This window comes from Rhynchophorus ferrugineus, unplaced genomic scaffold (genome assembly GCF_030347505.1).
Source record: "Rhynchophorus ferrugineus isolate W39M unplaced genomic scaffold, kcgeb_rfMv2 rfM8, whole genome shotgun sequence".
Lineage (NCBI taxonomy): Eukaryota > Metazoa > Arthropoda > Insecta > Coleoptera > Curculionidae > Rhynchophorus > Rhynchophorus ferrugineus.
In genome coordinates, this window is record NW_027472587.1 from 21,269,575 (window position 1) to 21,288,297 (window position 18,723).

The following is an 18,723-nucleotide window of genomic DNA, read 5'->3' on the forward strand; positions in this document are numbered from 1 at the left end:
TATGATTATATGTGTCATTTTAACGAGAATAACATCTAATATTCATTACATCAATGCTCATTAATCACTCATAAAATGAAAACAACCTTCAATTTGTGATGATATTGAAAATTTGATCAAAGTTAACTGTTAAACAATAAAATCAACAGCATTCATAAATTATCAGACATAAAAGTTCAACAATCATTAAAAATGAATAATTAGTAAGCTAAAACTCAAATAAAAACAATAACAAATAGTTAAAATAAAAGTGAAACATCAGCAACCATTTCAAACTTAGCCAAGAAATGTGCATCGCCGAAATTATAATCACATATGTAAGTTTAAAGAGAATAACACCTAACATTTATAACATCAATGATCACAGATGATATTGAAAATTTGATTTTAAAGTTAAGATTGAAGAGTTAAGGATTGAAGATAAACAATAAAATCGTAAATTATTAATATAAAAAGTTCGATGGTCATTAAAAATTAATAATTAGTTAGCTAAAACTGAAATAAAAACAATAACAAATAGTTAAAATAAAAGTGAAACATCAGCAACCATTTCAAACTTAGCCAAGAAATGTGCATCGCCGAAATTATAATCACATATGTAAGTTTAAAGAGAATAACACCTAACATTTATAACATCAATGATCACAGATGATATTGAAAATTTGATTTTAAAGTTAAGATTGAAGAGTTAAGGATTGAAGATAAACAATAAAATCGTAAATTATTAATATAAAAAGTTCGATGGTCATTAAAAATTAATAATTAGTTAGCTAAAACTGAAATAAAAACAATAACAAATAGTTAAAATAAGAGTAAAAAATTGCCAACCAATTCAAATAATAATTTAATAATTAATTTAACGTTTTTCCAATTATTTTGTTCCTTCGAAATAATAGGCTTTCTTGGGGCATTCTATATAGGCTTTCAATTTAATAGGTTCTTCATTCAATCCAAATATTTTATCACCCGGTCACTACTTTAACTGTGAAGACAGCAGATAGTCACAAGGGACTAAATCTGGATATGCTGGATGTGGGAGGAGTTCGTAACACAATTTATGGGTTTTAACACTTTTAACTTCGCTAGATACGGCCATTTTTATTCCAAATTAATATCAAGTTAATTCAAAAGATCTGAGTAATGATCTCTTTCAATTTCATTTTCCGATCGTATGAATTTTATCACTGATTTCTGGCATAATGATCTCTTTTGGGCGACCTGATCGTTTGGCGTCACTCACTCCTTAGCCACTGAATTTGACGGTGCAGAGTCCTCACAGTATCTAACGAGACTTCTCTTGGTTTCGGTCATGTTTTTCTTTCATTTGTTTCAAGAAATTATGCTTAGTCAGCACAGAAAAATCAGTTATCTGTTGTTAATGGCTGTCACGTATAAGTTATATAATGCATCTTGCTCAAAATATTATAATAGTCTCTTAATAGGTTGAGGGCAGTAATGGTGCATTAGTTACTGTCATTTCGAAGTGGATAAACACTTGAAATGTATCAAAGCATAGATATTATAGATTTATGATAAATCGCCAATAAAATCGATTTTTAATGGAAAATTTGTTCTGCAACTAGACAAAGGAGCAAGAATAATTACTTATTACAATATACTGAGGACACCGGCAACAAACAAGGCTCTGTGACCAATAATTCTGCTGATAATTCTTAAATAAATGTAAATTTATCAAAATTCACGGCAATTCACCAATCAAATAATGATCTCTTTCAATTTCATTTTCCGATCGTATGAATCTTATCATTGACTACTGGCATAATGATCTCTTTTGGGTGACCTGATCGTTTGGCGTCACTCACTTCTTAGCCACTGAATTTGACGGTGCAGAGTCCTCACAGTATCTAACGAGACTTCCCTTGGTTTCGGTCATGTTTTTCTTTCATTTGTTTCAAGAAATTATGCTTAGTCAGCACAGGAAAATCAGTTATCTGTTGTTAATGGCTGTCACGTATAAGTTATATACAGCATCTTGCTCAAAATATTATAATAGTCTCTTAATAGGTTGAGGGCAGTAATGGTGCATTAGTTACTGTCATTTCGAAGTGGATAAACACTTGAAATGTATCAAAGCATAGATATTATAGATTTATGATAAATCGCCAATAAAATCGATTTTTAATGGAAAATTTTTTCTGCAACTAGACAAAGGAGCAAGAATAATTACTTATTACAATATAGTGAGGACACCGGCAACAAAGAAGGCTCTGTGACCAATAATTCTGCTGATAATTCTTAAATAAATGTAAATGTATCAAAATTCACGGCAATTCACCGATCAAATTTACAACGATTTGTGCCACTTCCCAGAGGATAACACCATATATCACCGCATAAATATTCAAATAAAACCGATGATGATTTATTCGTTTTTAACGGATAATATAAATCACCCGCGATAAAATTTATGACTCTCCCGAAACTGTCCATGGCGGTGCGAAAAATCGTAAAAGAGAAAGGAGTAAACGACGAAACGGTGAAAAGATCGAAAATTACCGGAATAATTGGCACGCCTTCGAATCTTGTGACGACGACGACGACGAAGAAGAAGAAGAAGGGAAAAAAACGTCGACGAGACAGAAAGAAACGAATCCAAAAGAAAAAAAAGGCGACCGGTACATGAGTAAATAATTCCGCTGGCTTCGGTATCGATGATTGGACTTTATGGGCTTGGGGCCGATTTGCATAATTTAATATGCAGGGTCGCGTGGGTCTCACTACGAAAGAATTTATAATCGAATTATATTATTAATATTTGAGAGTTTTCGCGGGGCTACGTAGTCGGCTTTGCGTGTTGGTTTTGTCGCACATACCGTCACATGCTTGTGGATACTTGTTTATTGATTATTAGTCGACAGTATACGTTTTAGACCAAAAGGATTGCAAGTACATAAATGTCTGAACCTTATTTACAATTATTTCCCTATTTGGTACCACTAAATGATTGCTGATGCTGTTACACATAGCTGCTACACTGCTCAGAGTCACCATTACTAGTAAATCATAAAAACTAAAGCACTGTTACATAATAACCGATAAAATATTCGTGATGATATTTCTAAGGTATGATTGCTTTAAATATATGACGCATAAAACATTACAATGTTAGAGTAGACATCAATATTAAATGTACTTGGAAAAAATCACCAATTATACATTGATCAACCACCGAAAATGTTGAATACAATGCAGCAGGGTTAGATTAATTATGAGAAAACTATTTGTTAAAAATTCTCCAACGAATTATTATTGGTTCTGATTATAAAGTCTGATTTCTACGAGAATAATTCGACATTGCTAGATAACAGATGAAAAATGGATGCCCTCTAAATAAATTATAAATAAAATAGTGATCAACCATCAAAATCTATTCATACTAAGGTAACTGCGTCAGATTAACTACTTAAACACATCCTTTCTACAAATTTAAAACAATAAAAATAATACAGCTGATAACAAAAAATATGTGTCAATAAAGTATAAAAATAAAGCACTGGCAAAAATCAGCAATACTATGTTGATTAACCATAGAAAATGGTGAATACATAGCAGCAGAGTTAAATTAATTATGAGAAACAGGTTGTTAAAAAAGTCTCCAACAAATTATTGGTGATTCTGATTATAAAGTTTGATTTCTACTAAAATAATTCAACATTGGTACGTGAAAGTTGAAAAATGGATGCCCTCTAAATAAATTATTAATAAAATAGTGATCAACCATCAAAATCTATTCATACTAAGGTAGCTGCCTCAGATTAACTACTTCAACATATCCTTTCTACAAATAGAAAACAGTAAAAATAATACAGCTGATAAAAAAATATGTGTCAATAAAGTATAAAAATAAAGCACTGGCAAAAATCAGCAATACTATGTTGATTAACCATAGAAAATGGTGAATACAAAGTAGCAGAGTTAAATCAATTATGAGAAACAGGTTGATAAAAAAGTCTCCAACAAATTATTGGTGATTCTGATTATAAAGTCTGATTTCTACGAAAATAATTCGAAATTGTTAGATAACAGAAGAAAAATGGATGCCCTCTAAATAAATTATTAATAAAATAGTGATCAACCATCAAAATCTATTCATACTAAGGTAGCTGCCTCAGATTAACTACTTCAACATATCCTTTCTACAAATAAAAAACAGTAAAAATAATACAGCTGATAAAAAAATATGTGTCAATAAAGTATAAAAATAAAGCACTGTCAAAAATCAGCAATACTATGTTGATTAACCATAGAAAATGGTAAATACAAAGCAGCAGAGTTAAATCAATTATGAGAAACAGGTTGATAAAAAAGTCTCCAACAAATTATTGGTGATTCTGATTATAAAGTCTGATTTCTACGAAAATAATTCGAAATTGTTAGATAACAGAAGAAAAATGAATGCCCTCTAAATAAATTATTAATAAAATAGTGATCAACTATCAAAATCTATTCATACTAAGGTAGCTACCTCAGATTAACTACTTCAACATATCCTTTCTACAAATAGAAAACAGTAAAAATAATACAGCTGATAAAAAAATATGTGTCAATAAAGTATAAAAATAAAGCACTGGCAAAAATCAGCAATACTATGTTGATTAACCATAGAAAATGGTGAATACAAAGTAGCAGAGTTAAACTAATTATGAGAAACAGGTTGTTAAAAAAGTCTCCAACAAATTATTGGTGATTCTGATTATAAAGTCTGATTTCTACGAGAATAATTCGACATTGCTAGATAACAGATGAAAAATGGATGCCCTCTAAATAAATTATAAATAAAATAGTGATCAACTATCAAAATCTATTCATACTAAGGTAGCTGCCCCAGATTAACTACTTCAATATATCCTTTCTACAAATAGAAAACAGTAAAAATAATACAGCTGATAACAAAAAATATGTGTCCATAAAGTATAAAAATAAAGCACTGGCAAAAATCAGCAATACTATGTTGATTAACCGTAGAAAATGGTGAATACATAGCAGCAGAGTTAAATTAATTATGAGAAACAGGTTGTTAAAAAAGTCTCCAACAAATTATTGGTGATTTTGATTATAAAGTCTGATTTCTACGAAAATAAATCGACATTGTTAGATAACAGAAGAAAAATGGATGCCCTCTAAATAAATTATTAACAAAATAGTGATCAACCATCAAAATCTATTCATACTAAGGTAGCTGCATCAGATTAACTACTTAAACACATCCTTTCTACAAATAGAAAACAGTAAAAATAATAAAGCTGATAAAAAATATGTGTCAATAAAGTATAAAAATAAAGCACTGGCAAAAATCAGCAATACTATGTTGATTAACCATAGAAAATGGTGAATACAAAGTAGCAGAGTTAAACTAATTATGAGAAACAGGTTGTTAAAAAAGTCTCCAACAAATTATTGGTGATTTTGATTATAAAGTCTGATTTCTACGAAAATAAATCGACATTGTTAGATAACAGAAGAAAAATGGATGCCCTCTAAATAAATTATTAATAAAATAGTGATCAACCATCAAAATCTATTCATACTAAGGTAGCTGCGTCAGATTAACTACTTAAACACATCCTTTCTACAAATATATAACAATAAAAATAATACAGCTGATAAAAAAGTATGTGCCAATAAAGTATAAAAATAAAGAACTGGCAAAAATCAACAATAATATGTTGATTAACCATAGAAAATGATGAATACAAACCATCAGAGTTAAATTAATTATGAGAAACAGATTGTTAAAAAAGCCTCCAACAAATTATTAGTGATTCTGATTATAAAGTCTGAATTCTACGAAAATAATTCAGCATTGTTAGATAACAGATGAAAAATGGATGCCTTCTAAATAAATTATTAATAAAATAGTGATCAACCATCAAAATCTATTCATACTAAGGTAGCTGCGTCAGATTAACTACTTAAACACATCCTTTCTACAAATATATAACAATAAAAATAATACAGCTGATAAAAAAATATGTGTCAATAAAGTATAAAAATAAAGAACTGGCAAAAATCAGCAATAATATGTTGATTAACCATAGAAAATGATGAATACAAACCATCAGAGTTAAATTAATTATGAGAAACAGATTGTTAAAAAAGCCTCCAACAAATTATTGGTGATTCTGATTATAAAGTCTGATTTCTACTAAAATAATTCGACATTGTTAGATAACAGATGAAAAATGGATGCCCTCTAAATAAATTATTAATAAAATAGTGATCAACCATCAAAATCTATTCATACTAAGGTAGCTGCATCAGATTAACTACTTAAACACATCCTTTCTACAAATATATAACAATAAAAATAATACAGCTGATAAAAAAATATGTGTCAATAAAGTATAAAAATAAAGAACTGGCAAAAATCAACAATAATATGTTGATTAACCATAGAAAATGATGAATACAAACCATCAGAGTTAAATTAATTATGAGAAACAGATTGTTAAAAAAGCCTCCAACAAATTATTAGTGATTCTGATTATAAAGTCTGATTTCTACTAAAATAATTCGATATTGTTACATGAAAGTTGAAAAATGGATGCCTAAATAGTGATCAACCATAAAAATCTATTCATAAAAGGTAGCTACGTCAGATTATTTCTAAAAGATACTATTTCTATCAGTAATAGCAAAAGGTGGTTCGATTTCAAAGACATTATTTTCATGAAAATAGTACATAATTGTACTATATAAAACTCATATTTCATTAATTATCTATCCAAAATAAAGATATTATTATAAAACCGCTAATAAACTATATAATTTTTAAAAAAGGCATAGTTTCTTTACAATTCTAAAGAATAAAATTGGTGATACATATTTTATGTCTGATATTTCCGTACTAAAAATAAATGATTCCATATCATCAACAAATAATATAATTCTAAAGGCTAATCAATCTTTCAACAATCATTCGCTATCCTATTCAAATAATCAATGAAGATATACGGTTTTATTGTATATATATTGTTATGAATGCTACAAATAAATGAAATAACACCTAAATTTTATAATAATTTCAAATATCCTGGCAAAAACATGGTGATTCGATTTTGCTGTTAAAATATTGATATTTTTGAAAAACAAGGAATAAAATCATTCTATTCCTGACATTACTGTAAAAAAACAAATGATTCCGTATCATCAACAAATTTATAATCATAAAACATTCATGAGCAAGGCCAATCAATATTTCAACAATCATTTGCTGTCCTATTTCAAAAAAATTAATGAAGATATAACGTTTTATTAATAACATTCAGGAGTTATGTTCGAATGTATACCCGGTATTTGTATCGGCGTTTCCATTAGCAATTCATTTGCGATCAGACAATCGGAATACTACGTTTTTTTGTGCAAGGTTACATTCTTACAATACGATAAAGCAGTGCTTGAAGTAATGATTGCGATGATAGCGAACTTGGTCGCTTACTTAAACGTACAACGGTTGATTCTAAACAAACATTACACGTAGTTTTCTGGTAATGAGACAAATTTCGTTTTATCAGCTGTTTGTTTTGCCTTGACGAAACGTCAAAGACGTTTACGGAATTGTGCAATGTGTGTGTGTGTGTGTGTATGTACGCCACCAAGTTTCTATAGGTCCGTGTTTACCTTTTATCTAACTGACTTGCGCATAAATAAATTATAAACCAAAGTTTCATTAAACCGCGTGTAAATAATGAATTATAAATATTAGCGAAATACTGTTCTATTTGTTTTTTTCTAAGATACTCTTTTTTGTATAGAAATAATTAAAAGATATGTGTAAATACTCTTTTGTGGAATAGTTGAAAATATATACATTTTTAAATATTCATTGTTTCATTTTCCCTTTTTCCTTATCACGCAAAATCCCTCGACAAAAAATGGGGATGAAAGAATCAAGAGACTACAAGATTTGCAGACTACCCCAGACAATGTTTCAATACAGTGGATGACATTAAATTATAATCCTGCGTCAATAAGCAGGAAATGATACGCACTGTATGTATCACTATAATTGAAGAGAATAAAAAATAATATTAGCAAAAAAAGGCTCCTGATGTTGGGCTTATTACCGGGAAAATAGCAAAGGAATTTCTAAGAAAAGCACTAATTAAAATCATCAACCATGAAAGCTTCACTCAGACTACAATATGTACCACAACTGTATAGCTGAAGTAATTCCGATTCCTATACCAGGAATGTCCGAATTACTTGATTAAAATACTTCTCCATGATCAATATTCAAATATTCATCATAATCATAAATAAATAACTGACTGACACTTCAGAATCAAACAAGAAGATTCCAATTCCAACTTGATGAAACTACAAGCAGGTGTGACACGGGGAAGTGTGTGAGAAACAAACCTTTATCTGATGTAGAATCGGGACTTGCCTACATTCATTGAAAATGTTGTTGCTACATTTGCAGATGATCGTGCAATCTTGGCCATCATAGATAACGACAGGATAGTTATAAATAGATGTTGCTGAAACACAATGCTGGACAAAAAATAAAAATTAGTGCATATTGAAATCACCAAAAAAATCAAGCATAAGCCAGAATATATAAATCAACAAGTAGTCCCGTATGGAAAAACAGCCTCAGGTGGAAGCCACATGTTAAGAAATCAGAGGTATAAAAAAATGTACTGGTTATTGACTGGATATCCAGCTTTGTCAATATATAAAAAGCGTTTGCTTTACCAACAAATCTTAAACCAAATTAGACAGCATTGTGTCTTTTTTTAACTAGAATAAAATGAGAAGGAAAATATTTTCTAATTCTAAAACGAATGTACAAATTACGGCAGGCAATATATTAAACATCTTGATGACGTATGTACAAAAAACCTTGGATAGACTATATATCATGGTACATTCGTAATGACAATTTACATAAGGGTCTGAAGGTATAAATTGTCGATAAGGTTCCCATGGACTTAACACATCAATGTTGAGGTTCCCCAACTCCTAGATATCGATGGCTTGGTCAGAAGGTTTAAAAATACACAATATTTTAGGATTAAACAACATAAAAAGTATGTCTTTTTTTATTAATAATTACATTCTAGATATTATTCCAGTCTGTAAGGCATTATGTGTGAACTTTATGGAAACGTTAGCTTCTTTGGATATGTTATTACTGTCGAATCATTAATTTTTACGTGGAATTAATTTTGAAACCAGATACATCATTACATTTCTATATTAAAATCAATACTTGATAACATTATTCATTTCCGTATATATTTGAAAATTTGAGTGGGCCTTTGCGGAAATATTTTTCAAATAGTTTTCACTTAAATATAATTCTGACCATTTTCTTTTGGATTTCTCGTAATAACTCGTATTTAAATTAATATAATATGTTGAAAATGTGGAATTATATGTAAAAGCAGATGCTTCAGACGATGGAAAACTTATTTTTCTTAAATATTTGAATATTTTCAATAAAATGGTTGATATATTGTTTTAAATAGAAATAGTTTTGATCTACATCAACTGGATTTTCCTTAATATCTATGGTTCAAATTAAGATACAATATTGAATTCATCATATTTTATGTAAAATTAAGTGGTTTTTCTGATAATGCCATTATTTTAGTCGTAAAATTAAAAGTTTTGAAAAGTTATACCAGAATAAGTTTTTTGTTAAAATTTCTGTAATCCCAATTTTTCCATATAACTCAAAAAATACCCGTCCAATAACAAAAATAACCATATCATCCTCTTTTTCACCACAATTTTCATAAAATATGACAGTTTCAGCTTATTTGGTGATGTAAATTTTTTTTGTATTTTTTCCATATATATACTCAGGAAAAATCGCGATTTTTGATCATTTTCAGACTTTTCCTTATAACTCCGCTTTCGGCAATGATATATTGATGAAAATGTCCATACTTATGTAAAATTAGACGCTGAATAAGATGACATAATCAGATTTGCTGTAAATATTAACGATTTCAAAGTTAGGGTAAAATTATGTTTTTATTAAAAAATTCTTTAAACCCAATTATTGCCTATAACTCAAAAAGTATTCACCCTATACAAAAATTAATGGGTCTATAGTATTTTTCACCACAATTTTCATAAAATATGACAGTCTCAGCTTATTTGGTGATGTAAATTTTTTTTGTACTTTTTCCATATATATACTCAGGAAAAATCCCGATTTTTGATCATTTTCAGACTTTTCCTTATAACTCCGCTTTCGGCAATGATATATTGATGAAAATGTCCATACTTATGTAAAATTAGACGCTGAATAAGATGACATAATCAGATTTGCTGTAAATATTAACGATTTCAAAGTTAGGGTAAAATTATGTTTTTATTAAAAAATTCTTTAAACCCAATTATTGCCTATAACTCAAAAAGTATTCACCCTGTACAAAAATTAATGGGTCTATAGTATTTTTCACCACAATTTTCATAAAATATGACAGTTTCAGCTTATTTGGTGATGTAAATTTTTTTTGTATTTTTTCCATATATATACTCAGGAAAAATCGCGATTTTTGATCATTTTCAGACTTTTCCTTATAACTCCGCTTTCGGCAATGATATATTGATGAAAATGTCCATACTTATGTAAAATTAGACGCTGAATAAGATGACATAATCAGATTTGCTGTAAATATTAACGATTTCAAAGTTAGGGTAAAATTATGTTTTTATTAAAAAATTCTTTAAAACCAATTATTGCCTATATCTCAAAAAGTATTCACCCTATACAAAAATTAATGGGTTTATAGTATTTTTCACCACAATTTTCATAAAATATGACAGTTTCAGCTTATTTGGTGATGTAAATTTTTTTTGTATTTTTTCCATATATATACTCAGGAAAAATCGCGATTTTTGATCATTTTCAGACTTTTCCTTATAACTCCGCTTTCGGCAATGATATATTGATGAAAATGTCCATACTTATGTAAAATTAGACGCTGAATAAGATGGTATAATCAGATTTTCTGTAAATATTAATGGTTTCAGAGTTAGGGTAAAATTAAGTTTTTATTAAAAAATTCTTTAAACCCAATTATTGCCTATATCTCAAAAAGTATTCACCCTATACAAAAATTATTAGGTTTATAGTATATTTTACCGCAATTTACATATAATACGAAAGATTTAGCCCCTTTGGAGAACTTTTTTTTAATCATCTCTTTGGTCGATAATTTCATATTAATCTTGTTTAAACAACAAAATTTTGCTCCAAAAATATTATTAAATTGTATATTTAATGGTATGAAAGCTTCAAACATCACCAAATTGTGGATGTTTGCTATAAAAAGCCACTGAATATTATATAAAGCCCCAATTGATCCATTTGAACTCAGTATTGAAAGAAAAATGGTAACTTTAGAAGCACTATATATAATGTTCATTAATATATACATGGAGGGACACAAATAAAATGTCCAGTCTCGGTATTCTACCTAAACAACGAGTCCAGTTTGGGATATTTCCAGAGTTTTTTTGAGAATAATTTCCCAGAAATCTTCATAAATCTTGTTTAAGCAACGAAATATCGTTATCATTTATATATCGAAATGACTTTGACTTGGTGTCGCATTATTACGAACCTCTAAACACACAGTTTATGATGGTGCAGATATTTTAATTGTCGTTTTTACTACTTTCTTTGTAACTATTCCATAATTTCTTACAATATAAACCTTCCCTGGACTTCCATACATGTTGGAATACCAAAATTGGCCCTCTACAGTTTTAACGAGACTAGCAGCAATTTATTTATATATATATATATATATATATATATATATATATGTATGAATTTTCTGGTGGGTTATGTTGTTTTTATTATTGTGCAAAATTATTGGAAAAAATTGAATTGGGGAAAATTATTATGGAGGGCTTATATTTAATATATCACTACATAGTATAAAACAAAGTCGCCTTTTTTGTCCCTATATCCCTATGTGCGCTTAAATCTTTAAAACTACGCAACGGATTTTGATGCGGTTTTCTTCAATAGATAGAGTGATTCAAGAGGAAGGTTTATATGTATAATACATGCATAATATACTAAGGCAACATTGCTAATTTTAGAGGTTTCTAACGTGATGTCGTAAATTAACCTATTTTTTTAGGCTTATTTAGCAATTAGCAAAAACGCTGCCTAACCCTACGAGTTAGATCAAATTAATGTACTACAGTATTGTACACCATAAAAAGGTCTACAAAAAAGTCCGCGATGGTATATGTTTATCTTTTAGGGATAACCCACATTAACCATTTTTATTGTTTATTTTTTACGTGAGAAAATGGCTTATTTACGAAGCTATTTTAAGCAATACGGCATTAATCCTTATCGAATTAAGTACCTTAAAAACAGTGTGCAATTAATATAGATCAATATGGTTCCTTACAGCATGTAAATTAAACAAATATTTTCGGAGATATTACAAATTTAAAATTTGCGTTTAAAAATGTGTAATGTAATAAAAATTGTATGAATTTAGATATTCCAAAGATAGCAGGAAATCTTCATAGTAAGTATAGGGGAAGAGGAATTGTTTTACTCCAAATTTAATGCGTGCAGGCCAAGGGCAGTAATGAATGAACCAAAAATACTGGATCGATTTTAATCATGTTTTCATTGAGTGACATAGGCATATATATTTTATGCCCGTGCAAAGTCGGAGCGGGCCGCTATGTTTTTATATACAACGTTCATATTTTTTCTGTAGTGTATTTAATTTAGTATCAGCATTGCACCCGTGCGAAGCCGGGGCGGGTCACTAGTTTCATTATATGACGTCTATAAACTTGTGGCTTTGTAATTTTCCTGATATCGGGAGAACAAAAATATTTTTGATGTCCTCTTGTCCTGAAATCTTGTCTTTTTTTGAGCTGTGGTCGTTTTATTACGAACCTTTGAACGTACAGTTCGTGGTGGTGCCGACATTCGACCATTGGAGGCCGTAATGCCGGACGCGAGCGTCCCTATGCGGTCGAAATCGGATTCGCCGGCGGTACGCGCGTAAATCTCGACGACGCGTACTGAAATACGGTACCGGCCGCGTATGTAAATTTATTCAAAACTCCTCCCGTATGAGCGGACGGCCGAGTAAGCGAACAAATTAAGGCAAAAGTTGGCGACTCGACGTGACGTTTAAATAACGACCGCGCGAGACCGTTCGCGGAAAGCCGCTTGGGGACGAGGCGGGGAGGCGGGGGGTGGTGGTAGAGAAACCCCCCGAGGCGGAGCCGACCCTGCCATGTCAAAGGCGGCCAGCGGGCCCCGACAAACGCGACCGGACCCTCGTAACTCGGACGCGTATCTCCCGCGGCCGCCGTTTGCCGTCCTGCGACACTTTTCTGCATACGCATATTTCCTGCGCCCCGATTTACATCTCCGCGCTCCTCGCTGTGGCTGCCGCTTCGCCGAGCGGCCGCCGCCGCTGCCGAGGGAGCGGGGGCGGCGAGGGGACACCGCCATCGGTGCCGGTCACAGCGGATATTTACGATTTTGGGACAATCTCGTCGAAAAGCGAACGTATCGACGGTCGGGATCGGACTCGGTTCGGGCCGGCGGGGGGAAAAAACGGTTTTTTATTACCGCCGTCGGGCGTACGGGTCGAGGAAAATTAAATAGCCGGTCGCGGAGGCCTCGAATCAATCACCGGCGGTTTAAAGGAATCACCCTTCGGACGCTACGCAAAAATAAAAACGAATAAACATATACGTAATAAATAGTATAAAACAAAGTCGCCTTTTCTGTCCCTATATCCCTATGTGCGCTTAAATCTTTAAAACTACGCCACGGATTTTGATGCGGTTTTTTTCAATAGATAGAGTGATTCAAGAGGAAGGTTTATATGTATAATACATGCATAATATACTAAGGCAACATTGCTAATTTTAGAGGTTTCTAACGTGATGTCGTAAATTAACCTATTTTTTTAGGCTTATTTAGCAATTAGCAAAAACGCTGCCTAACCCTACGAGTTAGATCAAATTAATGTACTACAGTATTGTACACCATAAAAAGGTCTACAAAAAAGTCCGCGATGGTATATGTTTATCTTTTAGGGATAACCCACATTAACCATTTTTATTGTTTATTTTTTACGTGAGAAAATGGCTTATTTACGAAGCTATTTTAAGCAATACGGCATTAATCCTTATCGAATTAAGTACCTTAAAAACAGTGTGCAATTAATATAGATCAATATGGTTCCTTACAGCATGTAAATTAAACAAATATTTTCGGAGATATTACAAATTTAAAATTTGCGTTTAAAAATGTGTAATGTAATAAAAATTGTATGAATTTAGATATTCCAAAGATAGCAGGAAATCTTCATAGTAAGTATAGGGGAAGAGGAATTGTTTTACTTCAAATTTAATGCGTGCAGGCCAAGGGCAGTAATGAATGAACCAAAAATACTGGATCGATTTTAATCATGTTTTCATTGAGTGACATAGGCATATATATCTTATGCCCGTGCAAAGTCGGAGCGGGCCGCTATGTTTTTATATACAACGTTCATATTTTTTCTGTAGTGTATTTAATTTAGTATCAGCATTGCACCCGTGCAAAGCCGGGGCGGGTCGCTAGTACGTAATAAATGATAACTTCGATTAACAATCCGATAACAGAAGATTCAAAATACGAATGCTTCAAAATGCTTCAAACATGCTTCAAAATTGCATTTGCATTTTTCTGGGAGACACGATGAATCATCTTTGAAGTTGTTGGAGAGTTCCTAAGAGTGTATCCTCAGTGTAACACAAGGACGTCTCCGACGAAATCCTTGTTATTTCTCTATTATATTTGCAATCCAAGGTTCAAATTGCCTTTATTATTGAATCAATCTCTTTGGTCTCAGGCCAAGTTGAGAGTACAGATTTAGAGTTTAGATTTACCACTACAGTTTTTATAGAGTGAGGAGACAAAAGAAACATGTGTTTTTTTTAATAAATAATAGGTAAAAAATCAATCAAATCTTTAAATTAATCATCGGTGATCTCCAAGATTTTGAAAAACTATACATCCAAAGACTGAAAATAATCACAGAACAGAGAAATATTATTCCAGACCATCAATTTGGCTTCCGTAATAAATACGGAACAACAGAACAAATACACAGATTAGTCTACCAAATTAACAAAAACTTAAATGATAAGAAATATATATATATATATATATATATATATCAAGCTTTCGACAAGGTATGGAACACTAGACTACAGATTAAATTGATAAAGCGTTTGCCCCAGAGGCACTTTCAGCTACTGAAATAATACCTCACAGACAGACATTTTATTGTGAAACAGGGTGACGAATACACTGTATCCGGATGTTCCAAAGGGCAGTGCCCTTCGTCCATTCGTTATATCTATTATATACAAGTTACCTACTGACCTCAAGAAACACTACTGTTGCAACATATGCTGATGATACAGCAGGGTTATCATAAACCACCAACTTCATCTGAACAAAGTCGAATTGTGGTTGAAAACGTGACGTATCAAAGCAAATGAGACAAAATCTACTCATATGACATTCACCCCTTGTAGAAGAACTTGTCCCTCAATAAAAATGTATAATTATGAACTCTCGCAAGCAGACAATGTTAAATATCTGGGAATGCATTTTGATCGACGCATAACATGCAAAAAATATATAATGACAAAACGCAAATAGCTTGGTAGCATTGGCAATAGAGCAATAGTATTGGCTGATAGGGCGTAAATCTAAATTATCCTTAGATAACAATGTTTTACTGTATACGTCAATACCTAGGCCCATTTGGACCTATAGTATTGAACTGTGGGGTACTGTTAGCAAATCTAACATGTCTATTCTTCAGAGGTTCCAAAATAATGTTGTGACCCATCGTCGATGCCCCATATTACGTCTGAAACAAACTAATTTAGCGCGATATCCCCTTGGAACCCATAACGAGTGTGATTCGAAATATTGGTGCAAAGTACTCTGAAAGACTGTTGGTACATCACAATGCACTTGCCATAGAGTTAAATGTGATAAATAGACACCTAGAGTAAGATTTAATAATCTCTAGAATAAGTTAGAATAGTCTTTAGAATAAATTAGTATAGACTTTAGAGTACGTTATAATAGTATCTATAATTAGACTTAGATTATAAATTTGTACAGCAGATCACTTACTGAAGTGATTCTCTATATATAGTCATATTGTATAATACACGAGCAGATTGTTGAAGTTCTAAGAGACTGATAAAAAAAATAATCGAGGCTACATATAGTCTATCCAAAGTTTTCTTGTATATACGTCATCAAGATGTTTATTGTATTGCCTGTCGCAATTTGTAAATTCGCTTCAGAAACGTGTAACCAAACTACTACAATTGATTAGGTTTCATTAGTCGTAACATTTATTAATAATTCATTGCAGATATATGGTACTTCGTGATAGAAACAGGAATGGTTAATAGCACCTTCGGTTTGGATAAACTCGATAAGACACATGATGGAATTGTGAACAAATGTTTGATAGATTGGATATTAACAGCTTAGTTATTCACTTGAATGAAACTAGCATCACGTTAGACAAAAAGCAAAACACATTAGAACCAAAATAAAACAACTATACTGGTTAGTCGGAAGATACTCTCAACTTGATCTAAAATCAAAGAGGCTGATCTATAATACAATTATAAAGCCAATTTGGATCTATGGGGTGCAAATATGGGGTTGCACTAAATATTCAAATCAGTTAGTCATACAGCGCTGTCAAAACAAGATTCTTCGATTGATTACCAATGCCTATCGCTATGTAACCAATGAAGAACTGCACGATGACCTGGAAATCAAATGGATTTGCGAAGTTGTGCAGGATTTCGCCTTGAAACACGAAAGAAGATTACTAAATCATACTAACGTGGATGCAATACAACTGCTGGACAGCGCGAAGGATGTCAGGAGATTGAAACGAACAAAACCATACGAACTTGTGTGAACATTTAGTGTGTATTATTAGTGTAAACTATAGCTATTAGTTAATAATTAATAAATAATTGTAATTTTATAATTGAGGAATACATACTGATGTATTTTCTCGCACTCGTCTTGCTTGTTAATTAATCCAAGCACGTAGGAAAAGTAGTAATAAATTAATTGTAATAATAATAATAATTAAGATTGTACTAAGCGTATCTAATAAAGATGTTATAAAAAAAAACTTGAATGAAACTTCCTGAATATGATTTGATTCAATGATGCCAATTTCTAAGACAGGATGATAAGAATGGAAACAAGTAAAGGTGGGTATATAATTAATATAGGATGACTATAGGAAATGCTATTGTAGAGTGTAAAAGATTTATCTGCACAGATATGTGCGTAATTGTTCAGAATATACATGAGCATTTGGTTAAAATCTATCAGGAGAGAAAGAATAGTAACTGTCTTGCAGATATGGCAAATGCATTAAGGTGAATGCAGTGATTAAATATAGTTTTACAAAGGAAGGTATATACAGGTATTAACAGAACAAACGAAGGAGAAATACAGTGATATAAAAAGAACCGCCTAGAGCTCTAACCCATAAGTGGTAAGGAAAAGAGTTCAGTGTAAATATGATCAAACGCCACCGTAATCTAAAAACTATTATAACTGTGTACTTAATTATAATTTTAAGTCCTTTATGTCGATAATATATGTATTATATTTACTATTTAGGGTAAATGATGTGGCTCGGTGAACGGAGGTAAAACGAAATGAAACAGTGGTGTTTACATTATGTGACCGTTATTATTGGCTATAAAAAAAACGTGAAAAATATAATTATATAAAACGGATGGCAGCGGTGTTACCTGGAGACGAGACTTGGGCAGTCGTTGGTGGCACGTCTAAACCAAACGATGATTGAGCACTCAACCAATGGAAATACCCTTCAATAACATCCCAGATAAACGTCTCGGGGTTGCCACCTATTCGTTATCGGGTTCTAGTTGGCGCTGCCGGCACCTCGCCCGTGTTCAACATCTGGGATTATATTTCTGGGTATTTCGTAGACTGTTATTCCACGATGTTAAATTCGACATGCCTCAAGGTCGATACAACTATAATATTAAAATAAATTACATTTGATAACAATATTTTTGTTTAATTATTTAGATTATATGGCCTGCCATCAATCGTTATCAAGATATTCGAGTCCTACTGACGAAATAATCGTCCGCTTTCTGGCCAGAATAGTACGACGTAATGACATAACGCGAACGTATTTTTACGGCCGATTATTAGACCGTAGCGGGTGTGGGGCGGGGTGGCGCGGGGAACGATCACACGGGTAACCAGATCGCCGGTCACATCCTGGAACCGTTGTTCCAGGCCGTCGGTCACCCTCCGAAAGCCGATCAGATCGATCTGATTTTGTGACTTCCTTCACTTAATGGACGAAGGCGGCGACGCCTCCTAGAGACAGGATTAATTATTTAGCGCGTGAACAAATATAATCGACGTCCAATACGTGTCTGAGAACGACTTTTTTGGGACTAAAAGCAAAACCGACAGAAAAATGATTGTAAAAACGTTTTGAACAAATTTTTATCACTCATAATTTTTTTTTATAAAATTACATATAGTCTATACAGCATATTTTTTGGTACGTACGTCATCAAGATGTTTAATGTGTTGCCTGCCGCAATTTGTAAATTCGTTTCAGAATCAGACAATATTTT

The 18,723-nt window shown here is 31.9% G+C and overlaps 1 long non-coding RNA gene across 1 annotated transcript in view; it reads right to left on the reverse strand.

The window, feature by feature from the left end:
* The window catches only part of LOC143201771 (uncharacterized), a 185,281-nt gene that overhangs the window by 162,301 nt on the left and 4,257 nt on the right, over positions 1-18,723 (reverse strand). The gene's annotated exons all lie outside the window — the stretch shown is intronic.